This window comes from Rhinolophus sinicus, chromosome 17 (assembly GCF_057876585.1).
Source record: "Rhinolophus sinicus isolate RSI-liver-muscle chromosome 17, RSI-T2T, whole genome shotgun sequence".
Taxonomy (NCBI): Eukaryota; Metazoa; Chordata; class Mammalia; order Chiroptera; family Rhinolophidae; genus Rhinolophus; species Rhinolophus sinicus.
Window position 1 is genome coordinate 187,586,749 of NC_142517.1, and position 27,772 is coordinate 187,614,520.

The window sequence follows — 27,772 nt, forward strand, 5'->3', positions numbered from 1 at the left end:
CCATGACACTTGACCCATTTAAGTCCGCGAGTACTAGGTAGCCTGGTGTGTTGAAAGAACATTGAAACCCAGGAGAGATGGTTCTAAGTTTTAATTCTGCATGTCACTAGCTGCATGGCTTTGGATGAGTCACCTTCCCACTTGGGACCCCAGGCGCCTCCTCTGAAACATTTAGTTTTAAACATTTATGAGAAGCTCAAAGATGGCAGGACAATGTGTCCCAGCCCTTTTACTACTCTCCATGTCTCCAAATAGCACCAAATCCAGTGCTTTGCACAGAGTGGGCATTCAAAAAATGTCTTCTAGCAAATGTTTGGTTTTGGTTTTTGTTGTTTTGTTTTTTTTAGCATATTGGAACAAAAATATGGACCAAGGTCCAAAACAAAAAGCTTACAGAAATTAAAAACATTCTGCAAATGAAAACAAAACCTCCCCAAATAAGAATGTTGCCCCTCCCTCATTCTTCCCAGAGAAAAAAATGAATCTGAAATCATTGCCCTTTCTGATTCATTTACATATGGCAAAGACTTACTGTCTTTTTTCCCCTGCCTTTTTAAATATTCTATTCAAATATTTCAGGTTATGAGTGAACCAGGCTTGTGTAATCATCAGCCCTCAGGGATTTTTTCCATCTAAAGATACCAGTACCACCCTAATGAGTCACATTTGGTAAAATGTAACGTCTGTGAGAAAAGGTTATAAACATGCAGCAATGCCCAAAGCAGCTGTAGAAATGCAAAGGAAACAGAATCTCCACTTCTTAACTAGTTCTTCATATTTAAATCTGCATAACTAGAAAGTAGGGGGAGAGAACATTTGTGCATATAGCTTAAACCCCTTTGCCTTCTTTACCTGACTAACAAAGGGAGGGAGAGAGGGAAGGAGAAGGGAAGGAAGAAGATACTGGTTCAGTGGTAAAACAAATTACTCTGCTTTAAGAGCTCCTTTCTTTATTCTTAACTCATTTTATATTATGCCATCTTTCCCATTTATTTACTCTCTGACCAGTGGTAGAAAATCGCGAGAAGAACCACTTCTGAGATCTCTTAACCGTGTTATTTTGCAAATTGGCTCTGGACATAGTAAGTACACAATAAGTTTTTGATATCTTACTTTCATATTTGATAATACTTACCTTGTCTCAGAAGCAAAGGTCTGGTACAGGGGGTCTTCTAAAGGTAATTAAGGATGGTGGCTCATGAGAAAGAATGGACATATATCTGCAATGTCCCTGTCCTCGCCGTGTTTTGGATAACTCTAAGCCAAGTGCTTCTCCAAGTACTCAAGTCTAAGACAGTAGTCAGAAAATATCTTGGCACCTATACAAGTAATACAAAAGAACCTTCATTGAAATATAATGCAAGCAGTTTACTTCCTGATAAGGAAATTAGAACTCAGTAACAAACCACTTAATACAATAAAATTTCTTTTTAAAAATTCTGATTTGAGAGCAGGTTCCTATATCCTTTCTGCTCATCACAGACTTTCCCTAACAAGGCAGTCAGACAAACCACTTCAACCTAAAATCTGAGTCCCTGAAACTATATTTAATAACTTGTGTGACTAGTTATTGAAAGCAAAAGGCTCGGCAATTCTAAGCTCACCTTTAAAACCACCTCAGAATAGTCATATTAACAGTAACCACAGATACCTTGAGCTGAAAACAGTTTAGCTTGCATTCAAAATAACGTTTTGAAGGTTCTGAAAAAGAGAAATTCATAATGTCCATTCTATTACTTCTTTAAAAATTGAATTCTACTATAATGACCTGGAAAATGGGAGTGAACAGCACCATCCAGCTTGTTCTTTAGAAATGACCTGTCTTCTTTAACTTCACTTATGAAGCAACACTTGCACTGAACTTTATGCCAGTGATAGTACAAAGCAAATCATCTTCTCTAACAGGTTTTCCTAGCTGCTAACATGCTTAAGCAGCAGTTGTAGACGCTGAACTATTTTGCTAAGATGCATCTAGTAATCCTACATTAAAGTGATATGTACTATGGACCAATGGCTTGTTCAGTGCCTTTATCACCATCCATGAGAAGAAAGTCAATGTCATGTACCCAGGAGGAGTCCCAATCCAGCACCTTCACTGGTATTTCCATGAGAAATGCACCATTCACCAAAGGTACTAAGACTAGTGACCTTGACGTTTAGACCTGCGAAATTTCTGCCCAAATGTAAGCTTTCGCCTTGACCATGAGCTCAATGTGAGCCAAGGAAGAGATGTGACAGCTTAAAAAAAAAAAAAAAAAAGAAAGGTGAATTTGCCCTTGGGCTTAATATAATTGGGGGAGTGTTTCTCCAGCTCTACTTGAACTGGTCAGACTGCACCTGGGCGTACTGTATTCTTTCCTGGGAACTATCATTTAAGAGGAACAATGATAAACTGGAGCATGTCTGGAAGAGAGAGAACAGGATAGAAAGAAAGCTGAAAACTACAACGTGTGAGGAGCATTGAATGAACTGGTGGAAGCCGTTTATACTGGAAAAGAAAACTTTTTTCAAATGCTTCAAGGGCTGGCATACAGAAGAGGGAACTGTTTTATTTGGCCAGAGAGTAGAACTAAGACTATGAGAGAAAAAGACATCAATGTGAGGCAAAACTTTCTGAAGATTATAGTTGTTTAAAATTGGCATTTATTCATTTAATAAATATGGAGCTTCTACTCTGTGTTCTAGGCCCTGGAGAAACAGTGGTGAATAGCAGGGAACCCACGGAGCTTTCATTCTAGGACCAAGCTGTGTCAGATGATGGCACATTTCTCATACTTCAATATTTTAATGAGGTAACCATAAATTGAGGGTTTTGGAGCAGGAAGTCAAGGATTTGATGTCCAAAGCTCTGTCAACCCTGAAACTCTATGTTGTGGTTACTCGAATGTTAAACTAGATGCAGCTTGATGGTCTCCTAGCCATTGGTCAGGATGCAGTTCTGATTCTGTGGCTTCGCCAAGTCTTCTGTCAATCAATGCATGCATTGCTGCCTCTGCTAAGGGTTTTTAGAGGGACTGAGTGGCATGGAGGGTAAAGAGAGAGGACACTATAAAATTTCTTCCATATGTAATCTACCATGGAGGAAAAATAATTTTTCTTATGCTCCATATTTACCCACAAAGATCTGATTGCCATTTCTATTACTTTTATTCTTTTTCAACTTGTCATTATTAGTTGGGGAAGGGGCGTTCTACCTTTACAAATCAATTTCCACTAGTTAATCTCTTTGACTAACTATCATAGAATCATAGCCTGTTACGGTGGGATGAAATGTTATAGAAAATTTAATGAAGCCCCTTCATTTTATATATGAGAAAACAAATTTAGCAGAATACTTTAAAAGAAGCCCTGAGTACTAAAGACAGAAACACTAGTAACTACTAGAATTTTAGGCAGAATACCTATTTTGGGCCTGGAAAATTTTATGAAGAATCAAGTAGAACATCCAGAAATTACAAAGTTAATATTGAAATTTAATTTAATGAACGCATAAAGTAGCAGTTTAGACCCAGTCGAAGAGAGAATGTAAACTAGCAGATCTACCTGAAGTTATCCAAAATGTAGCACAAAGAGGTAGTGAGATGGAAAATACGAAAGAAGCTGAAAAATGAGTAGAGAGCAAATGTCTACCATAGATCAAACCAAATCCAAGTTTCAGAAGGGGATAAAGCTTTGTGTTAACCAGGTGGTTAAAAGTGGGTCCACAATCAGAAGCTAGTTTATATTTGGGTATTTTGATCATATAATAGTATAGGATTATAAAATAATGCCCATAATATTCCTGATCAGGACAGAGGCTGACTGAGTCGGGTAGCATTCAATATGGTAATTTTCAGAGGTGTCAAATGTTCTCTGGAGTGCTGAGGGACACCTATTGTTCTATCTCAATAGCATCCACAGGCTTGGTCACCGCTTTGGCTTGGGAAGAAGGGTCACCTTTGAAAACAGAGCCCCTCTGTTCTTCACCTGAATATGGAGCAACTCATTCCATAAAAGAATAAAACTGGATGATGAGAACTCATCCTCGAATGAAATTAGGACCACAATTAACAGGCCCGTCGTAAAATTATGAAACGGTGGTACATGTTTCATATTGATCATGTTTCTAGGACCGACTTTTCTCTAGTGATTAATAGTAACAGATATCTTAAGAGAATAATACATTTTGTAGAGCAAAGAACACGGAAGTTGCAGAGATCTGTGACGAGAGAAGTGGGTAGTAGTCAGCTTCGGAGGGATAGGGAAATGTCTGAGTTCCTGGGGCCCCTCTAAGATAAGAAGAGAAAATGGGAGCTGGTCAAAGCCTGGCCCTGAGGCTGAATAGGAGAAAAAGGCAGGTGGGATTCCCCAGCAAGGAGTAACTGCAGTCTACATAACTCCTTGCTCCTTACTATATTCAGATATGGAACAACAGTACAGGTAGAGCCTTCCTAAAGACCACGGCAAAGTAATAGCTCAAAGTAATAGTTGGGTAGTTTCTGGCAGTATGGTTCTCTAGATATTCATGTTTCTGGCAATATGGTTATCTAGATATTCTTTAAAAACTTTTCACTCGGAAAACTCTAAAAACACTGGACTAAAACTGGACTAAAAATCATCTTTTTAAACATATGGCTGAGCTGATAAGAAAGGAAAGCAAACCCTAGCAGCCTGGACTGAAATGGGAGCCAGAATCTAGAGACACATTAAAGCTGTTGCTTGTCTTGTGGCCCATGTGGTCTTTCCTTTGTGGTTACCACCATGCAAAGCTGCAAAGAAGGTAAAATGCAGGACCTGGAAATTTCCTTAAATGCCTGGAACTCATAAGTCTCCCCGTTTGGGGTGAAGGGCTCACATGCATGTTGGGGGCACAATTTCAGCTCTGCCTTGGACGTCACTTTCCACGTGCACAATGCCTCAAATCATCCAGATGAGAGCTGAGGGACTTTTCAGGTCTCGGCAATGCAGAGCCTGGCATGAGCACAGTCCTATACATGCATGTGGCCTTCTTTATTCCCAGGCATGCATCAGAGCTTTCCAAAGCCCCTCTGTAGGTCTCATGCTCCAGTTTTTATTTTTAAGCTTTTGGTTAGTCTAATGCCTTCCTCCAACTGGTGTCCATCCCCTCAGGCAACTATGAAATTAAATAATTGCCTGTAATTATTTTTCACAAATGCTTATGGGTGAAAAGCTTTTCACACTGGGTGAGCTCTGAGTTAGGTCAAATATCCAGTCTTGCAAGTGAGGTTTTCCAGGGAGCCACCAGACCGGTCATGTAATTCTTTGGGACTGAAGCTTTGAAGGCGCTCCAGCCCCTTTCCACTCCTTCCAGGGGCTGCCAGGCTGCTGGTTTTCACCTAGAATGCAGGTTGTTAGTTTTTAAGAATATCGCAAAGCAGAAATGTCCAGGATGGACTAGGGCAAGTTAAAAATGCCACAAAGCTCATTTCTTTTACTGAGATTGAGCTTTCTTTCTTCCTTTTCCCTTTTTTTTTTTTAAACAAACACTCCCCAGATTGTTGCTAGCCTTTGGGAGTTCTGAAAAAGTGGATTCTGACTGTTCTGCCAGTTTCTTGCTGCTTTTGTGGAGGAAAGAATTTTCTGAGGTCCTTCCTTTGCTATTTACACTGATGTCACCTCGATAGGGAGTTTGAATAGACATACTTTGTGCATCTGGAAACCCGTTGGCCCAAATAGCACAGTGTTCCTTTTTTAAAAAATTAAGCTTGCGACATCTAAGAAGAGAAATCTAGCCCACCTCATAATTAAACTCTTATGGAAAAAAATGTACATTTCCCCACCATCTCCTTTTCCTTCCTAAACTTGCTTTAGCACTAGAGACTACAAAAGTGAATGAATGACTAAATGAATGAATGTATCAATAAATCAACTACATTTGTGGCTCATCAAAGGGTTAGTAGGTACAGAGACTTAAACACAAAAGGCACTCAAAGATTGGTGTTGAATCAAAATAGATTGGCTCAAAACAGGCAAAATTTCCTGTTCTCTGTTATATCTTACACTACTCATAACATTAAATCTTGAGTTTTATATTTATCCCATATAAAATTGTGTAATCTTTTATAATGAAGATTTCCCACTTCATTTTTATGGAATATATCTTAATTTGGTTAGAAAACAAGTCCTATAATATAGTTAAAATAAATTCTTTCCATAAAAGAAAGGAACAAAGGAGAAAGGAGGAGCAGAAGAAAGGAGGAAGGAGAGAGGAAGATACTTTTGCCAGTTGTCAAGGTGGTGGCCGCCGCCAATTTTTAAAAGTATTTTGGGAGGGTCACAGTGCACCCTGGCCTCTCAGCCATTGACTCAGTTTTTCCTCTCCCCGGCGCTGCGGTGCCTGGGTCAGCGAGCTGGGGGACTCCGGGCTGAAGTGGCCAAGCTGTTGGGAGGGGCCCAAGTGAACTCTTGAAGGACTCAAGATTGTCTAAAGCCATAGGGAAAATGTGGGAAATCCATCATCGCCATTGCCAGAAAGAGCAATTTATGGCTTTGTTCTTTTTTAAGTTCCCAGTTTGGCTTCATACTATATCTCGTGTGTGCTTGTATTCCTGAGTCTTGGCTAAACTCCTTAGGCTTAACCGACTGACCTCAAAAGTATTGGGCAGTTGCATTGCCTGTCTACCTCCTCATTACTATAGTAATCGGCTATGTACTCTTATTTGGAATAAACATGGTATCTCTCCACTCAACTCTGTTCATACAATCACAGATAACTATGCTCAAAGTCAACAGCATAAGCAATACCAAGAGGCCATCCCAGCTTTAAGAGATATTCTTATTTGTGAAGTAAACCAAATGTTCTTTTTTGCAGCCAAATAACTTTATACCAAACACTAAATTATACGTAGAGTAACATCAAACATTTATCATAAATTTTTGACATAATAATTTTGATCATAATTATCTCTTATTAATACCTCGTATTGAAATATTTTTTAAAATGTAAGTTAAATTACTCTTAAATTAAGTTCTATTAATATTGTAAATGTTCTCAAATATTGGTTATTAATAGACAGAATACATAAAATACTTCATTACCATATAACAGACTTTTTAACAAATATTGAATAAAAACTAACACTTAACACAGATATAATTATTTTCCATCAGAAAATTTATAATTAGCTCCGTTGAAGGACATTAGTTAAAAAAGCCTATTTGGAAACAACCCAAAGGGATTCCTGTGTCTCATATCTTTCTTTCTTAATTTGTTATAATAAATGAGTCATAATATTTTAAGAGGATTAAAGCAGCTTATAATGAAAGTGTGACATTTAAAGGACTTACAAAAGCTTTAGTAACAATATAATAGGATTGTAATAAAATATAATATGATGGGATAAGATAACATGATTCTTTCATTTCCTGTTCTTACTAGCAAATTACAAAAGAAAAAAAAAAAAACAATAAGGAAGTAGCTTTTAATTTTGTTTCATTCTTTGTTAGAGAAAATGTGAAGGTTAAATAGAACCTGGCTATGTATAAACACACATACACACACAAATATTGAGTTAACTCAATTTTATAAATGTGTAATGAAAATGCTATAATAAATCATTTTATGTCCTTACTTCTCTAATGATTCCATTTAATTAATAATGACTATAAAAGCAGGTCTTCAATTGCTATTCTAACAAACACAGCCTATATCTTTCAAAACTGTTTTATCTTCAATAAATACTTAAAATCATCTAAGGAAAAGCAAATAGTATTTTTCTCAGTTCTTATGACATTAAGTCTTAGAACTTTCACATGTGAAAAGTACTCTGAGAAGTAGGAAGGTTCTTAAAGACATCAGGCATGGACTCTTCAAAAACAAATAGGGGGATTATTCCAGATTAAAAGAGAAAAAAATCCAAAAACTGAATGTAATATGTGGCCATTGATTTGATACTAATTTTAGAAAGTTATAAAAGATATTTTGAGAATAACTGGGGAAATTTGAAGTGGATTGGCTATTATCAATAAATTACTTTTCATTTTCTTAGGTGTGTTAATGATATTGTTTTGTAGGAGAATGTTCTTTTTGGAGGGATGTATGCTCAAGTTTTTAGAGCTGAAGTCTACAACTTACTTTCAAAAGATTCAGAAGAAAATATATACATCATAGTTGTCAGGCTGGGAATGTATAACCTGATTCTAATCATGAAATGTGGTGAACAGAAATGCATTTTCTCCTTCAAGGAAAAACTTGTTGCCCTTGTTCCTGGGAGAGCAGTCAAGAGACAGCCTCCAGCTAGCAGCCATTAAGGGACTGCTGTTACTACACAGAGACCCCTTGCCCAAGGTCATGCCCTTCAGTGATCATTGAAATGGATCAAAGGCATGTCCGTTTTGGACCAATGGGAGACAATTCAGAGAGGTCCATTTTAGCTTCAGAGGTCCTCGTAGAGTCACTACTGCTGTCAGTCCTACCTTGTAGCTCAATTTCTCCCCCTGCCCAGTTATCTCCTACGCACCCACCTTCCACACACAGGGCACAACCTAATAAACATGTGATCATTAAACTCTATTCCAAAGTCTTCTTGGATAACTCCACCTGTAACACAAGATGGACATCAGATAACCTCCAAATGAGGAACATTTTTATTTTAAGTTCTGTTTTCTTGAAAAAACGCCAATGTCATCAAAGACAAAGAAAGGCTGTGGAAATGTTTCATATTAAAAGAAACTAAAAAGACATGACAACTAAATGTCACATATGATGCTGGACGACTGCATCTTGTACTGGAAACAAATGCCCAAAAGTGCATTATTGGATTAGTTGACAAAATACGGATTGTAGATTAGCTATATTGAATCAATTTTAAATTTCCTGTGATTGATAAGTATACAGTGGTTATGTAAGAGAATGTCCTAGTTCTTAGAAAACAGACACTGAAATATATGGGGAAAGGGGACACAATATAATCAACTTCCTCTTAAATGGTTTAAAAAAACTACATACATACATACACAGAGAGAATATAAAAGCAAATGGGGCAAATATTTAACAATTGGTGAATCTAGGTAAAGGGGATATGAGAGGATTCTTTGTATTTTTCTTGCAACTTTTCCGTAAGCTTGAAATTATTTTCAAATAAGAAATATATATGTGTGTTTATGTTATTATGCTATTTACATATATAGATACATATGTATATAACATATAAATGACTACAAATCAACCAGATATAGCAAAATGTTAACAATTGACCTAGATTATAGATATGTTTTTTTTCTGTACTATTCTTTCAACTGCTCTGAATGTGTGAAATTTTTCATTAAAAAGTTGGAAAAAAAATAGGAGCCAGGATGTTTGCTATTGCTTAACTCTTTAAGGTTGGAAGACTGTACCTTCTGAAGCACTGTGCCTTTATTTTCAGGTTGCTGCCCAAATTTAAAGGTTACTCTGTCTGCGATTAACTGAGAACATCGATTAGCATACCAATTAGATTCTTAAAGTTTTCCCCTCTATAAGGTAGAACTCTTTAATCATTAATTATTTACCTCCTTACTGTAAGAAACCCCATAAGATATAAATTCTAAGTTCCAAATCTTTGTCTCTTTTCATTCTCTGCTGTATCTGTACTTGCTAGAACAATTCCTAGAACACAGAATATGCTCAATAAATATCTGTTAAAAGAACAAGTGAGAAAGACCGAAAATAAATGTAATCTTGGTATAGGTTAATAAGTTGACCTACTAAACATCAACTCCTACCATTATGGTGAAACATTAAGTTTGGTTTTACTTTTTGTTTGTTTCCTCTTTCTTAATGCAAGTTGGGAGAATCTAAATTCTAGATTTTAGCAATCAAGTCGCTCATCTGGATGAACCTGGGAGAGAAAGTAGTGAAGGTAGTGCTGCTGGGTTCCTTGAGGGAGAGGCAGAGAGCTGTTTGAATGCAGGCCCTTCCTTCCGGGCAGTTAGGTATAAAGTGACCTGTGACCTTGAGCAAAGGGGTGTAGCCACCGCTGAAGGCCTAGGAAGAGAGGACTCACCACATAGCATCGAGCTGCCTTGAGATCAGGGGAACCAACGCTCCACCACACTTGAAGGAGAGATCTAAAGCCTCTATGAAGCGACACATCAGAAAATATAGTTTCTTTATGAGCCAAGTGTCAGTGTTCACTCAAAGAGGCCGGAAATGAGTAAAGCTGCAGGAGATAGATCAGCCAGGAGTCAGAATGCAAAAATCAGAGCTGGAACAAGAACCAAGAGGAATCTACATAGTTGCGGAAATAGGGTGCATCAGTTTACCAATAAGGGGCTTGTGTTAACCACAAAACAACAGCCTTCCCATGATCATGACTTCCTGGCAAACCACTGGGGTCTTGCTGATGGTGCTGGTGGTGAACCGGACTCAGTCTTCCATGGCAAGTGTCACCCTGAGACACAGGCGACTGTTGTTTCAGGGATCCCTTTATAGTCTTGTCATGCAGGGTCTCAGCTCCCGGTCCCCGCATAAGAACACAAGACATGGTGAGGCCAAAAAGGAACACCCACAGAGCCATAGATACGGGAGTCATACCACTATGTTCTTGCTGGTGGCTGAGTTGGGGACACAGGAAGCAGGAACCACACGATCTGCAATCTGCCGCCCGCTTCTCTGCCAACCAACACATCTACCCCTTGTTAACTGCAATCTGCGCTTGTTAGTGCAGCTACGGCAGTTATATCAGTGGCTAACAGCTAACTGGTTACAGCTGAAGGCCAATTAATCACAGCTGATGGCCATCTACTACCCGAGCCAGCACCTTTCCATGTGAGGTCAAGAGCCTGGAAATGGCTCTCTGGGACTCTGCCCCCATAAGTCTACTTTACTACACTCACTATTTCTACTTCCAGCTCAGAATCAGAGAAAGTTGATCGAAGTCTAACCACGAGCCTTCAATTTTTCATCTTTATCCTCCTGTCCAGCCCTCACCTTCTCATTTTCAAATCTAGGGAGCTGCTTGCTTTATTTAAAATAATTGTTTAAATTTGTAATTAGTTATTTTGCATTGAATAATAATAATTATCTTTTTCACTAACACACCCAGCAAATATCCGAAGTGTTTTCAAGGTGGCATCTTATACTGCTTAAAAAGGACCCCACTTCCCAACCTCTTGACATATTGTATTGTAATGTTAGAATTAAAATCAGTAGAGTAGTCTTAATACAGAGGTACATTGTAAGACATGATTTATGATATGTACGTGTCCTGAGAAACATGATTAATGGTTGGGTTTAATTTTTGATAGTTTACCCATCTACAGTGAGAGCGTTATATAATGTGTCTCCATCTTTGTCTTGGAATTATTTCATTGAGAAATACTCAGCCATTGGCCTATCCCAAGGTTTGGCCTGGAAGAGGACTTTACTACGGATATCACCAGTGTGGCCAAGAGCTGAGTTAACGGGAGGGGAGTATTACTTCAAAAGCAGAGTAAGTTAGTACAGCAAAGTAGAGGCAGTAAAACATTAACGAGGTTTAATTAACTTCCATGGATTTAGCTATAATTTTGCAATAAATTCTAGAAAGAAGCTATTTTACTTTCATTATGAAATTTGGGAGTGTGGGTTTAATATTTTCTCTATTGAATTCCATATGAAGAAGGGTAACATAATTCTTTCAGTATATTTAGGGCTGGCCAGGAAAAACTGTGAAAGATTCTGAAATGGGCAAAAAGATTCCTAGAAATCCTACCCCGAGTGTCTCTTCAGGTTCTAAATGCCTTGGAGGTATTTTACAGTTGTGTAAGTTGTAGACAACTTATATTGTTGCAAATGATCCTTGTCCAGAGAAATGCAAATGAATTGTGTCTAGTGGAGTGTAACTGATTATTGCCCTGTGAGGATTGGCCGGTTTTGCAACTGTTGATAAATTCATTTCAACATTCTTGATGGCTCACATATTTGTGATTCTTGGACTTCTGCTTTTAACCCATGTAACATTTTACTGATTCTCTCATTAACTAATGAGTTAAATAAAACCTTTGAAACATGTTAATTTTATGTATGCTTACATTAACTTACACAGTGGGAAGTTCGCAAACTTAATTGTCCGACCTTGTATTTGTGAGTTATGATTTACCTGTTTAAAAATTATCTTTTTGAAGTTTGTTTTCTACCTTATTGAGATTAATTGACATATAATATGTTAGTTTCAGGTATACAACATCATGATTTGATATTGGTATGAATTACAAAATGATCACAACGAGTCCAGTTAATATCTGTCCCCATAACATAGTCACAAATTTTTTTCTTGTGATGAGAACTTTTAAGATTTACTCTCTTAGCAACTTCAAATATGCAATACAGTATTATTAACTACAGTCGCCATGCTGTACATTACATCCTCATGACATATTTATTTTATAACTGGAAATTTGTACCTTTTGACCCCTTCACCCATTTCATCCATTGCCCACCCTCTGGTAACCACCAATCTGTTCTCTATATCTTTGACCTTGGTTTTTTAAAAAATTATCTTTTAGTAAGTCTTTAGTCAAAAGTGTTGGTCTGACTTTGGGAGGAGAATTGACAGCAGGGAGAGAAGGGTGGGGATGTGGTAAAGTTTTTTTAAAAATGTGTATGAAGTTTCTTTCTGGTCCATTCAATTTCCAAAACCAAATTTACCTTCCACTCCTAGGATAATGATGGAACTGAACATCAGGATGGGGAAGCACTCACTTAGACAAATGTGGCGCTTGGGGGTGGGTGTTTAAGAATAATACCAGGCAAGTAGGGAAGGCTTTAAAGGAAGAGAATTCTGATTCTACCTCAAATCTGATATTCCCAAGTGAAATTCTTTCTTTAGGGATCCCAGACTCTCTTTCTCTCACCCCTACCTGTTCTCTTTTAAGACTGTGTGTTTGAAGCCAGGTACTTGATGAGACTGTTGGAAACGGAATTTGGGGGGAAGGGGGAGTGAAGGGGAGGACCAATAAGCAAGATTAATGTAATTGTTTTGCACAGCTAGGATGTTTAACACAGTATTCAAATACGTGCAGCTTTCCTTTTCTCTCTTGCTTGCTCTTTTTTTTTTTTTTCCTTTTTCTCTTTTTTTTTTGCAGTTAGACTGAAACCACGTTAATCCCTGAAAGGGACAGAGGAAGCAATCTAAGCCAATGTTCCAGCCCTCCCAAAACTACAACGTAATTGGTTAAATGTGGCTCTTTGCCTGATCAGCACAATAGTTTGCGAACACAAAATGCCTTCTTTGTCCTGAGGATACTGTCTGCCTCACCAAACTGGGATGAAGAGAGGTCACAGCAGCCCCAAAGAAGTTCCAGTTATATTTAATCGGTAACTGTCCTTGCCTCAACTCTCCCTTGGGATATCTAAATATTTCTAGGGTGTTTACATGGAGTTGAGTGTTATTTCTACATTCCCCTCTCCAGTCTGTTTTCTTTCTCTTCTGTCACCCTGGTCTCTCCAGTTGTTAAACTTCCTTCTTTCCTCCCAGTTCCTCCTCACCAAGTACTTCCATGTAATCTAGAAACAATCACAAACATTTCTGAGCAGTATTTTATGGCTGTTAAGATCTAGAGCCCTGGAGTCAGACAGACCTTGGTATCTAATTGCAGTGCCCTTTTTTTACCTACCTGTGTGGACTTGGGAAATTAGTCAAAAGCTCGAAGCTTCAGTTTCCCCATCTATAAAAGAAGGATAATAATACCTAGTTTATTGGGCAGCTGTGAGGATGAAATAAGGCAATTAAGTGCAGCTTAGTGTCTGACAGTCATCTATCATTATTACAATTTCCTTCTCTATCTCCAGTCTCCTATTTCCTATTTTCCCTCTCTCTGTAGTGCGCTCCTATTTCCGATTTTCTTATTTGTAGAGATACTACTTCACATCTTCCCCCTCAATCCAACATAGATACTGACAGGGTTCAGGACATGCTACCCCAAAATATGCCAACTTGGCATATTGACTATTTTAAGCTGAAGGAATTTGAGAAACAGCAGGAACAGGAAGGCTTTTCTGACCTTCCTCTGAAGCAGTTCATGAGACCCACATGTGAGAGGTGCCTCCCTATACCCAGGGGAAAGGAGTATCTTTATCTCCGAAGGTGGAGGGATGGACGTGGAGAGGAATCTGACAAAACAGGACTTGCTAGATTCTCCCCCACCCCCTTTACTACCCTTAGCTCATATCTCTTTGTCCCATCACATATGACTCCACTTTGCGTCAAACACTCAGGTTTAACTGTTTCTTCAGGTCTTCATTAGGAAGCCTTCTTTATGAAGGCTCCCACATCATATAACACTTGTATTAAATAAATTTGTATGCTTTTCTGTCTCTTAAATTAATATAAGTTTTATATATAATTGCACTTATATTAAATTTATATTTAATTATTTATAATTAATATAAATCAATTAAAATTAATTTGTTCATCTGCCTTTTGTTATAAGGGCTCTAGCTGAGAATTTAGAAAGGTAGGAGGCAAAGATATTCTTTTCCTCCCTCTAATGCTAAATCAAAGACAGTGTTCTCACGTACTATATCATTTTCTTTTTATTACAATCAATTCCACTTTATTCACCTATGTTCTGGGGAGAAAAACCCATCAGTCAACAATGGACAGTGTCTGACTCATAGTAAGACCTGAAGAAGTGTGAGATATCCTTGTTCTTATATTTATTAGTCGTTTTATTAGGATGCATTATGAAATAATTCACAGAACTAACATGACTTGGTTGAAAAGTAGCAAATTCTTGGGTATCCAGCTTATTTAATGATCAATGGTTCTAATCAGAGAGCTTGCTTGATTATATTATTTGTAATTAGACAACATTTTGGATTTATGTTTCATCCTAAGAGAAACCATCAGCTGAAAGATACCACTGTGAGCAACAAAATAGTGGTTTCCCCCTGTTAGAGTAAAGCTGCACTGGGCTCATTCTTTCCTTTCCAAAACGAGGACATTCCAATCCTGTGATAATGTTCTACTAAAAGAGTTTATTTATTTTACATCAAATGATGTGTGTTGATGAGTTCATTTTTTGTGAGGAAGATTGCTACAACATAGCTGGGCTTCTTGCTATCATCTCACTGAGTTGCTATAATCCAGCTGGCCAGAGAACACATCAGCTGTCTGCCTCAGCAAGAAAAACACCAGCTCTTCCAAAGAATTTCTGTTGGGGCATTCTTTTAAATGTGATGAATGAGTTATTTACTGATCGCTTGAGAAAAATGTAAAAAGGGGGAAAATGGTCATTCTTTAGGAAATTCCTGAAGGGCAGGCAGTGCATTCAAGCAGGTTCCATTTGCCATGGCTAGAAAAGAGATCTAATTTTTTTTTTTTTTAAATCAAGCTTTTACTTATTTTAGGTTGAATAAATAAGTGAATGTTCTTGTAAATATTTTAATAAAAAGTTTAAATGGAGAGACACTCTCTACAATCGTTTTTTTTCCCCTCCCTGTGTTCTAGGAGATGGTATACATTTCTGAGATCTGAAAATACCACTTTTATGGAGGTTTGGTGCAATATGATCCTTCCGCCTAGATAAGCAGTTTCAAGTGTGTGGTGAAATTCCCTTTCCCCATTTAATCTCTCAGAAAAAAGGCAAACGATGGAGAAATGCCATGTTATACGTGAACTATCATTCCCGAGCCAGGCATCCCTCCCAGACAAAGGAGGACAAGCTTAGTCATTTTACTATCTTCTACATTTCCCCCCATCTTCTTGGTCAGTGCACGTAGAGAACAGTAATTAAGTATACATTTTGTGTGTATGTTGATTATGCTAAAATGAATCCAGAGGTGAATGGGTTCATTTGGAATAGAGTTAATGAAATGAAAGCCCATCTGGAGCAGAATGACAATCAAACAGAAAAGTCATGTTTAATATTATCTAAAGCACCTGGGCAATAGAATAAATAATTTATATCAACTTAGTATTTTTCCATAAGGTAACCAAACAACTGATTTGACTAAGCTTTTATTTCCTGAATTTGCTGGTGGTTTTGGAATTAAGGAGAAAATCGCCAACAGTTTTAAAGGGCAAGCAGTATTTTTAGATTTCCCGAATGAACTCATTCCTGACCTCCACAAGCCTATCCCACATTTTAAATTAGGATCTCTGCTCTACACACTTGACTTACAATTTTACTTATATACTTGAATGCTTATTTGATAAATGTCTCTCTCCCACCAGACTGTAGTTTTGCTTACCTTTATACTCACAGAGCCTACTACAGAGCCTGGCAAATAGTAGACCTCACTATTTATTGACTGGTAGAAAGACAGCTCAGTGGGTTTTGATAACAGGAATTCATGCTCATAGGCAGCTCAACAATCATTTTATTTTTGTCTAAGAAGGCAAAGGTGAGTTTGAGAAGGGAATTTAAGTTATTCATTATCATCAAATCCACTCATTCCTGTGTTCAGAACCTCAATCTATTAAAGGTGCTAAAGGAATGTTGATTACCTAGGAAAGCTAGCCTCCTTTCTGAGAGGTGTTAAATCTGTCCAGCCACTTAATTAGAGCAGGTCGTTTGATGGACAACAGGTCCCACTTCCATGGAAAGATGATGGAGAATGTTCTCCAAAGTATTAAGAGCAAACTAGTTTCCTATAGACCATATGGTTGTCTAATCATTTATTGCTTATAATTAAAACCAGTTCACCTAGCTACATTCAAAAGGAAGAAAATACTAAGCACATCTAATTATATAAAGCATTTCACACATTATGGTAATAGCTAACGTTCCCTGAGGATTTGTTAAGTGGCTAAGCAACTTTCCATGCATTTTCACATTGAATTCTCACAACAATCCTGTGAAGTACTATTATTATTCTATTATTTCTATGAGGCTAAGGAGAGGTTGGGCAATTAGCAAAAGTGGTGAAGCCCAGAGGAGACTTCTGGGATTGTCTGGCTTCAGGGACTTTCTTCGTAACCCTTGTCTCCTCTCTGTAATAATGATCTGTTAATGTGTTTATCTTCCTTACTAAACTGTGAGAGCCTCAAGGGCAGGGACTATGTTTTACTCATCCTATATCTCAAGTACAGAGCAGAGTGCAGGAAACATAATAGGTACTCAATGAAAGTTTAGTGGATGAAGGAGGAAGTGCCTTCTTAATCATCAAAGCCATAGTATGGTTAATATGGTTTTAGTGTTAAATATATAACTATATAATATGCATAAACAAAATACACAAGTCAACAAATTTTTATATAATAAAATAAGTATATATAAATGTATCTAACTATTTTTATTAAATTAGTAATCCATATTTTTTTATGTTGAAGCATAAGGAATTGTCATTTTGTTAGGTCAAAAATGGTCAAGGTCAAATAATCACTTTTATATGGTACAACCTAGTGAAAAAACATCTATGTCAACTTTTAGTTATATAATTAAGCAGAATGCTTCACTACCAGATTTCTCCTACTCAGATAGAGGCTTATTATTATAAACCACCAAAGAGAAAGTTTTATGAAAAATTAAGGATATCTGTAAGCACTTTCTTCTGGTTCCAATATCTAACTTAATATACAAATTTACATGCCAGGTAAAGATAATTTGGTCCCGCACATATTTATTAGACTTGGCTTGGAGTCTCTACCTTTTCCAAGCTACCAGGTTGCATACCTCCTTTCAAAGTTCTGCTGCATGAACTCCTCCCTTTTTTATATTAACTCTGCCTTTATCCCAAGCCCTGATGCACCCTCTAGTGTTCCTCAAACAGTTTTGTAATGACTATACTACCTGTGTCTATAATAATCACTTTTTGTTGAATGTGACGTCTATTGTATTTAATTATGTAAAGCATTGGCAATGGACTGACTAAACCCAACTGATTCAGTTATTATGCTAGATGACTGACTGGTTGACCATGGACAGTTCTTTAATAACTTTTTTTTCCTTGCACAAAAGAAACGCAACATTAGAACTTCAGAGAGTAGCCCTGGACGCCATTTTAAGCACACATGAAATCTGCTTTGCTTCTATATAATTGCTGAGACAAAAGTATGACCTCTCCCTATTGAATTCTTTGTATGTTAAATGTTATGAATTACTTTCTTGGCTTCACCTTACTTGGAACTTAGTCATCTAGGGATTGCCTCTTTGCCAGTGGTACCAACAAGGCCTTCTGTTTTTGGTGTTTTAATAATGTCCACCTAACCCGCTGCTGGGCCTGAATTCTTTTTCTACTTTGCTTTGGTCTTTGGTTTAAAAACCACACTCTAAGTCCACTTGGGAATTTCCCCATCCTAGTTGGGTCAGCCTGGCTTTGAGCGCAGCTTTATTATTGGGGTTGGTGAAATTCTGAAATATGTAATCAGCAACACTGGTATTACAGGTTTTCAGGACTTAAATGAGAGCCTTCATTACAGAACTGAGTTAGATATGGATTCCCTAGCAGAGAGTAGTCGGCGGGGTTGTCAAAAATAGCACCGCAAGAAACGTAAAGTGCTATATACATATATTTCTATTGTAACCTGAAAATTTCCCCAGTTGACCATGAGGACAAATGGGAGAGCATTTGTAGTTTTAACTCAGGATTCAATGGGGTGTCCCCAGTGGTACCCACTGTGTTTGCCCAATAAATATACTACACTTGACAAGAGTTCACTAAAAAGTATTTCCAGGGTCTCCATAAGGTGAATTCCATGTTTGTATACAAGTGTGCTCCTCTTGGGTGCCAAGACTCTGTCAGGTGTACTGACACAGCACCGGGCTACTGGCCTCGTCAGAGCTGGGTAGAGCTTGGGGAGGAAGTGAGGGTTGTGAGCTAGGGAATTCTCTTATGCTCTGACATTTTTTGTTGTTACAGGAGACCCAAAATAGGCCTTTTGTGCCCTGATGTTTTAGTGGCAACAACGCCTCCTATTTTCACTCGTATGCTGTTCTCACACCCCCTCTCCTCTCAGAAGTCAAAGTCTGTTCTGGGCTCCTCCCTCCCGGCAAGGTCTTCCACGTGGGGCTCCCCAGACCAAGGACTTCTGGTGCGTGCCCTCATCGGGTGCTCAGGCAAGTCCAGATCTTTTCATCTCACTTTGACTCCTGATGGGACGCCCATACCAGCCTCACCTCCTCCATGACCTGTTAATGTCCATGTTCCTGTCCACGTCCATCTGTCCCTTTTCTGAACTCCATTTCCTGTAGGTACTACACACTTTGAAAACGTTTTTATTTAATAACTTAATGCTGTCTCCCAGACAACACAACTTGAAGCTTACGTAAGGCAAGAACCTTCCATTCAAATTCCTGTGTCTTCTTCCACCACACTAGCGGAGGGTTCGGTCAATATTTGCTTGACACATAATGATGGCTTCTGTTTATTCATGAGAAAGAAACAACCTCCCTTCCCTCCAAAAATGGAAAACAGCAGACTTCCAAATAAGGAGCCATATTTTCCAACTTTCCTCTCCCTTTGCTTGAACATGGAGATAAAAACTGAGATTTGTAAAACAAAATGTCAACCATTCAAAAGCTCTCACATGCCTTATTTACTTGTTTTCAGGAATTCCTTTATCACAACCAAGTCTTTTATTTGCATTTATCCTGTAGAAAATTGCTGGATGCAGTGTTTCACACACTCAAATGTACATGGGCTAGTTCATTGTGTGTGCTGAATAAGGCCAATGAGACCAAGGTCAAATGGTTGCCTCTACCATGGGTCAGTTTGCTTCACACAGCCAGAAACTTTTCTACAGGCAAAGCCAGACCCCATTTAACTACTCCCCTGCCACCCTTTAATTAATCATTGACAAATATATTCACTTGATTGAAGGGAAGGCTGCATAATTTCTAGCAAAATGTTGTGCCTGAATCATGTATAGTTTTCTTACCATTTTTCTTTATTTATTACCATTTCCTATTAATAGGAACAGTAACAACGAAGAGCATTTTTCATCTCGTTTGAGTATCAATGGAATAATCAGAACGTACTATGATAACTGAAGAATATGAAAAAAATAGTCTGAATAAAAGATGTGTCTCAAAAAAAAAAAAAAGATGTGTCTCACCAAGTATTTATTAGGTATCCACTGTGCTAAGTACCCACTACATATATCGCATTGAGCATTGACTTAAATGGTTAAAAAGGTGGTGGGAGGATTGGAGAACTGCAGGGAATTTAGCCTCAGATTTCTTTTAGAGGAAAGGAAATTGAGGTCCAGAGACTTTGTTCTGCCTCAAGCCATGAAATAAGTTAGAGGCAGAGTTGGGATTAGAGTTCTGGGGAGATAGGCAAAATCAAAATAACAAGTGTAAAGATACTGTGCAACCATTGATTTGAAGCATATTTAGAAATTGTCCAATTTAAAAGAATTCTATGTTAGTAATCTTCATTTAAGTAGGTATGTTACTTTTTATCTTTTAAAATGTTATACTATCAGTTTTTCTTGTCTAAAGTTAATGTCACCAAAGAAACCAGGTGAATTAGCACTGGAGTCCCTACCAGGTTGAAGGGTTTAACTTTCTGTGGTAAATACAAAAATTGAGATCAGAAGAAAAAAATAGATAGGAATTTTCAAAATTATAAAGTTTTTAAATTATAAAAGTAATGGGGTATTAGAGAAAATTTGGGGGAAAAGAAAGGAAGTATCACCTGAAAGGGTCCAGAATATGCCACTGTGGCATAAAAATTATTTTGAAAAGGTAATTAAGGTATCAAAGGAATTCAGTTGTCACAAATCCCCTCCCTACGAGCAACCAGAGTAAAGACACACCACACCTAAACAGACACATCATAAAAACAATAATATTGCCCACCTATTCTCCTAAGGGCTCATTTATCTTACTAAAAAGTCATTTATTTTCCCATAAATGCCCTTTTTCCTCCTCCCTTCCTTCTTAAAAAATCCCTTGTTTTCGGACTGTTAAGTGCCCTTCTCTGCTATTAAAAGGGTTTATATGCCCCAGATTCTAACCATCCCTTTGAGTCACATTTTTCTATGAACTCCTCTATGCACACTAATAAAAATGTGTGATTACAGTTTTGTTTTTTCTCTTACTAACCTGTCTTGTCAGTTTAATTCACAGGACCTCAGGAACTGCACCTAAGAGGGTAGAAGAAAATATTGTCCTCCGACACACACACCATTAGCATATCATCAGCTCAACACAACTATTTTCAATTTTGCGTATTTTCTTCAATTTTTTTCAGCTGCATTTATTCTTTACATAATTATAATCATTAACATTATAAGTAATGACTGCAAAATATTTCATTGAGATGATAAATAAGTTTCTTTAAAAGCCTCCTGTTGGATATGTAGATTGCTTCTGATTTTTTAAAGTTATAAATAATTTGGAAAAATTTGAACATAAAGTTTTTCTCCTTTTAAAATTACTTCCGTAAGTTGGCTCCAAAGTGCTGTGGCTTTGAAAAGGAAATGTTGTGTTAAATACCTATCTCAGGGAGATGATAATTAGTGGTAAAGTAACAAGAAAATGTTGACAGTCTTTTATTAAGTAAATAACTTAAGGTCCAGGTAAAATCATAAAGGCCATGAAAAAACTTAAAAGCCATTTAGTAATTTAGTATCTGGAAGACAAGTAAACATGATGAGAATTATCCAGTAAGAAGAATTACTTGAACTAGGTAATTTGAAACCCAGAGAAAGATCCCTTGGCTTTTTCCCCCCCATAAAACAAACAAAAAAAAATAGTGAATTACTTTAGCAACAAGTTTGTGGAAGCTTGGGTGAATGCGTTTGTTTTAAGTGAAAAGAGCCAATTTAAGAGAGTAATTGCAGATGAAAGCTCTGATATCAAACCTTGATTTGATTTTCATTAGCTTTCACTTGGAGGAAATGATAAACTATTAGAAACAAGCAATTCGTGCTTACAGTTATCTGACTACTAAAGGAACAATCGAGTTACTTGAACCTTTCCTCCCAGCTACTTCGCTGCATTTAGCCATTTGTCCTTCATTAGAGGGCCCAAGACCAACTATTCTAACAGGCAATTGATTAGGAGATTTCAAATAGCAACAACAAAGAAATGTTTGATTTGAAGAACCACAAGCCTATTCATCTTAAAAAGAGAAGGGGAAAAAACAACCAAACCACATTACAACACAATTTAGAACTTTTTTCCCACCTTGTAATCTAAGAAGGGCAAAATCAATTTTCATCTCCGAGTACCATTTTCTCCTATTAGATTTCTCTACAGTGAGCTTTCCACAAATGATGCTTGATCATTTCTGAGTCACAACTACTTAAAACCCACATTTATGAGCAGTCATTTTCTAGGTAAAAGCTGAGGAAATTGCAGAAAGTTTTTTGTGCCCTCATGTTCTCTCTGTCAGTGTTTTAGATTTAATCAGCAGCTGTAGCAAACCCTGTTATGATTCTTCCCTCAACACTTTTGACAGGACCAAAAATATGAACCTGCACATACAGCTTTTCATAAACTATCAGGAGTCCTTTTTCTTTTTTGCCAGCTGGTAATTAGTCAAAATACTGTTTTGGAAATAAATCATGTGCAGGAATCCTCATCAGGTCACTTGCAAATGTGTCAGTTTGAGAAAAACAAAGAAGCACTTACCAGTTAATTTTCTGTGAGGAGAGAAGCTATTGTGATGCCTGGGTGTAACCTCCCGGCTGCAGTATGAAATGGAGGGTGGTTTTCAGAACGGCTACGTTGTACACTCTTTTCCCTGCCTCCTCATTTGGCTTTTATCTGGCTTTTGAAATGACACTGTAGAGGAGAATGATGTTGGGTTTCACTTGAATGTGGTTCTTCCCTTCCACCACCCTCCATAAAAAATTCATCACGTATTCCAGGAGAAAAGTAAGCAATGCACATACTGCACAAATTAATTCTTTTGCTCAGCATGTATGTGTGTGTAATGGAGATTTGTTGTTTTGTTTTTTTTAATGGAAATCATTACTATTGGCTGCAGTGCCGCAGGCTGAAAAACAGTGATGGGGGAGGCAGCGATTACTCCTTTGTTTGGGTGGGCTTTTGCTTATGAAAAATCAAGTTAAATTGCATTCCAAGGACGATATGAAAAGAGCCTTAGAAATGTCAAAAGAGAGCTTTTCAAATGCACTGGGTTTCAGCGTATTTCTGATAGTAAAGAATTGGAATCACATTATTAGTGAAGTATGTATTTTTATTTTTATTTCTTTATTTAGATAGGTTGAGAGAGAACTTTCCAGACTGAGGAAATTAAAGATTTGATTTTTATCCCTCATCTCATATCTGTGGGCTCCATCTGTGTATCTGAAGCAGGACTCAGAATTCAGAAATTCACGGGGTGAGAATTCTGGAGGCTAAGGGTAAACAAGCCTTGATGTGGTTAGCTTCCCTCTGCAGGGCTAACTTGATTATTTTTGTGAGATCTAACATCAGCTTCACCACGTGATATTGGAAATCGAACATTATTAGCTCCTAAAACAGTGTTAGGCCAGCTAATTGAACATTGTTTGAGGAGCACACGATTTTGTATCTGACTGCCATGAAACACTGAAAGGGGAGCAGAATGTGCCACCTCAAAATATGCCTCTTTGACACAAGGATTAGCTTGAGCTGATTATTTTTAAGAAACTGCAGACACAGAAGAAGCTTTGAAAACAGTAAAAGTTACCTTTTTGTAAAAGGGAAATCTACATTTATAAAGGAAATTTGCATTAGAAAGGGGGCCTGTACCGGGAAGAGAGCTACTGCTAGAGATAAGTTTTTCCTCTGAGCCACTCATTTACCAGTCAGGCCAACCTTTGTTTACCAAACATTTCCTCTTCTCACCTTCCTGTGAATTGCCTTCCCCCCTTTCAACCAAGACCCCATCCCTCCCTTTTCTTAGCTGAGGAGCCTTTATAGTCCTCAGTCTTCTGGTGGCCATTCCAGCCTCACCAGGTGGGCCTCCTGAATGTATGTAATTAAAATTGTTGTGTGTTTTTTTTACCCCCTCCTGTTAGTCTTTTTTACACGGGGTCTTAGCCAAGAACAATGAAAGGTAGAGGGAAAATGCTTTTTCCTCTTTTCCAAGACCAAGTCTAGAAAATGTGAAGCAGTAATCCGCACGGTGGTGGGTACGGGTGGGCAGGGACCAACCTGGGCGATGGGGGGTGGGGGTACGCGTTTACAAACTACAAATATCCCCGGGCCCCTAAGGATGTACACTCTCCCACATTTGCTCCCAATCCATTGATTCCACAGAAGTAACCACTACTCATAAGCTTGGCCCATTTCCTTTCAGTATGATCCTAGCCTAGAAGTGCTCGTTGAAGGAGGTGGCGGCAGAGCTCTCGGCTGGAGACTCCTAGCCAGTCACCAGGTCCCATTCCTTTGGGTCAGGGATTTTCAGCTTTACCAGTAGTGAAAGGCTACCTTCCGTCATCACACAAGCATAATTTCACCCACAAAAGACATCTGGAGGATTTCAAGAAGTTTTGGTTACTCGGCATGGTTTCTGAGTTTAGTTTTTGGTGGTACACGGGGAGGCCCCGAGTAGCAACAGAGAAAGTCGAGAAATGACATGCAGCCGAAATTTACTACGCGACAAGCATTGTTTAAGCACAGTACCCACTGAAACTCAGGAAAGTGGACACATTTTCATGTTTTAGTTACCACCTAAAACAATAGAGTTGAAAGGTATGATTACTTAGCTTTGAAATTGGTCTCCAAAAATCAGGAACAGTAATAAATCTCTCGGCTGTTATTTTGAGAAGCTCCCCTAAGACATGTAACCATATATATATATATATATATATATATATATATATATATATATATATATACATACATATATATATATGTATATATATATATAGTTACAAGCCATGCCACATACATATAGTTAGTTAGACAATTGCTCTGTTATTCAAAAGTAGTTGAAGCTGAAATGCTCGGATGTGCTAGAGATAACTTACCTGCGGGGGAGGGGAGGGGTATGTAATGGGAGCAATGGATGCTGGGTGCATTGGTAAAGCTGGTCAATCAGTTCATTGGAGGTGTATTAAGAGAGTCTCTACTGCAAGTTGCAGGGTAGGGTGGGAGTTCAGTCCCAGGCATCTGACTCCAAATGCCATCTCCTAAAATACATGTCGACGTAAGAAATGTCCAAACCTGTAGAGAGAGAATTTTTTATGAGTTTATTCGAGCCAAACGGACAATTGCCAGGAAGCAAAATCTCAACGGATTGAGAAAATGCTCTGGAGAATGGCAGTTTTTTAGCTTATTATATACATTAGCTTCAAAGGAGGAGACAAAGTTTCCTCCTTTCAAGGCAATTTACCTGATATCCGTTGGTGGTAGATTAAGGCAGCAAGAGAATGCAAAGTGGGAGGGGGGAAACTCTGGGATTGGATAAAAGTAAGATGGGGAGACACAGATTTCTGTTACACTGGTGGGTACAGGACAGATAATAATTCACATTGACAGCACACAGAGATGGTATGTGGGGGAACTAGATAACATGAGGGGTTCTGTGGTCTCCTGCTCTGGTGCAGTGGGCTGTGCCCTGAGGGGTCTGGAGAAGGAGATTACTCGGACATTTCAAAGGTATGTTATCTTAGATGCAAAAAGACAACAGACAGGCTCACTTAAGGTAAAGACTGACCTTTGTCAGGGAAGCTACAGGCCTAGGACAGGACTACCTGCCAAGACTCACTTTTAGTTAGGAATTTGTACGTTCAGACCAATTTGTGAAAAATGGGAAACTTCACTGCTTTTTGGTTTTTCCCTCTTGTCATACAAGAAGGTGACTGTCTCCTTGGGTAGGCAGGGTTGGAACTTAGACTTTGGGGCTTTGATTGGCTTGAACAGTGAGGCTGGAACCATGCAAAGCTTTTTCTAGACATTAAAATGGACTCACAGCCGCAGACTCAGTGGCTCTGGGAGGTCACATCAAGGAGCCATGCCAACCTGGCCATATAAGACAGCTTCCATAAAGGACAGATTCTTAAAAGCCACTGAGGACAAAGCTTTCTCCACATTCTTGCTTTGAATTCTCTATGGCCCCTGCAGGAACTGAGCCTTCAGGATGCTCAGTAAATCTGTTAGAGGATTTAGCGCTACATCTTTTTAATTAAGATACACACGCTCTAATTACCTGCGGAAATGTGGGGAACAGCTTCTATTGTTATCTCTAATTTGAATAAACCTTCTCTTTTAATATGTCAAATGCTAAATCAAATGAGAGCCACATATGAGGATTTAGATTGGTTTTCTTAACAAATCTCAGGGCCGGAAGCTTTTGGAAGGCAAAGCAAACACTCACCTCTCAGAAGGTGCCTCTGCCAGGCAGCTGCAGGGAGAGACGTGGGCAGAGGCTTCAGGTTCTGGGTTCTGAATCTTTATGGTGAGTAATTTCTCTGGGAGAACTGGTCGCAGCTACCCCAAGTCTTGGAAGAAGTACTTCCTCTTTTTGTAACCAAGGGAAGCAAATAATCTTTTAACTTACTGCCCTAGAAAAAGAAATGTGGTTTGCCACTGGTTAAATCTGGTGTATATCACTTAGTCAACAGACATCTGGGTGACACCATCCTTGGCCCTGATTCAAGAGAAAAGGACTGCTCTGGGAGTTCAGGCTGGTTCCAGCCCTTTAATTATGCTACTTTTCTTGTTAAACTGCAGATTATGGATATGATGTAAGTGTATCTGGATTTTTCTAAAATGTCACATTTTGGGAAAGGACAAGGAACAGAGAATAAAGCATATTTTCCTGACTTCTTTAAGTGGTTCAATCACTACTTGCATTTTTCATTAGGAAATTGGTAGCCTGGGGCATAGTGCAGCTGCTCAAGTGTTTTGTTTGCGCTGCACGGTGTTTTCTAGAGTTTGAATCATTTAAAAATCCGGAGATCTCACATAGCCATCTAGGTTATCAGCTCCTCGTGAAAAAATTGCCAGATGGGTAACAGTGGGCCTGTATCCCACAAGGGTATACAGTTGGAGGAAGCTGAGTACTGCCTACTCCCAGTACCTGACCACTTTGGGCAGGCATTACCTTACGCCCTGACCCCCTTCACTCACCACGACATCCATCTGGGCCCTCCAGAATTCTGCACTTTCAACCCTCACGTTCCTTTTGAATTCTTTTTCCTGTTGAGTTTCTTCAGTTTAGGAAAATGGAATACACAGAAAGCTAGGTCATCAAGCAATCATTTTTATTGCATAAGGAATTTTAAGTTCGTTCATTGAAAAAGTATAAATCCCCTACGTTTCTCTAATACAACTTGAATGCATTATCAAATATAATTCAATTAACAAAACCAACTTAACCAGCTTAACTATAGAATGGGGAGCAATCTGCCCAGTGCAGGCAATAAGGGAGTAAATTCCCTGTCTGCAAGGAATTTAAAAACAATAATAAAACCAAGTAAGCCCTTCTGCTTCTTGTGATCACCATGTGTCAGCAATTGTAAATAAGGTCAGTGATGAAATACTCCTCTCCTCAAAAAACCTTTTACTGGCTTAAGTTCTAAAAAAATTGCTTCAATTACGATGAGTTTCAAGTATATATACTTATATATGTACAAAATTTATTTTTAGTAGACAATGTGTGTTACATAAAAGGTAATTCCATATTTTACTTTTGTTACTTATTCTTTAATACTCAATGTATTTCACATGGAAATTCATTGAAAAAACTCCCATTTATAATCACCCCCGTATCACGCGTGGACTCAGTTAATCTTTCTTTTGAGATTAGGTTGGTAATGGTTCTAAATTTTTAGTGCAGTTTGTGTTTCCCTACATTTAAACAATAGATTTGAAACACATAGTAACAGCACAATCATGGTAAAGATGAAGAAACAGAATTTAAGGCCTTTCAACTTCTTTATTCCATTTCACCACTTGGGGTTTTTAGTTATATTTAAAACGT

At 38.1% G+C, this 27,772-nt stretch overlaps 1 protein-coding gene and 1 pseudogene across 13 annotated transcripts in view; one reads left to right on the forward strand and one right to left on the reverse strand.

Annotated features, from left to right (window-relative positions):
• The window catches only part of CMKLR2 (chemerin chemokine-like receptor 2), a 46,091-nt gene extending 19,766 nt beyond the window's left edge, over positions 1-26,325 (reverse strand). For 2 of the 13 annotated variants that reach the window (XM_019727071.3, XM_019727072.3), the window contains exons 1-7: positions 26,165-26,324; positions 24,816-25,011; positions 22,486-22,638; positions 20,953-20,993; positions 13,576-13,626; positions 9,984-10,139; positions 1,136-1,319 (exon numbers count right to left, since the gene is read on the reverse strand). The gene's annotated coding sequence lies outside the window, so the exon portion shown is untranslated. Of the gene's footprint in view, positions 1-1,135; positions 1,320-9,983; positions 10,185-13,575; positions 13,627-20,952; positions 20,994-22,485; positions 22,878-24,815; positions 25,012-26,164 lie in introns of those variants that run through there. The other 11 variants (XM_074340885.2, XM_074340890.2, XM_074340887.2 and 8 more) reach the window with 11 other exon arrangements.
• LOC109445089 (phosphatidylinositol N-acetylglucosaminyltransferase subunit P pseudogene) lies at positions 2,203-6,837 on the forward strand (annotated as a pseudogene).
• Positions 26,326-27,772: the final 1,447 nt, after the last annotated feature.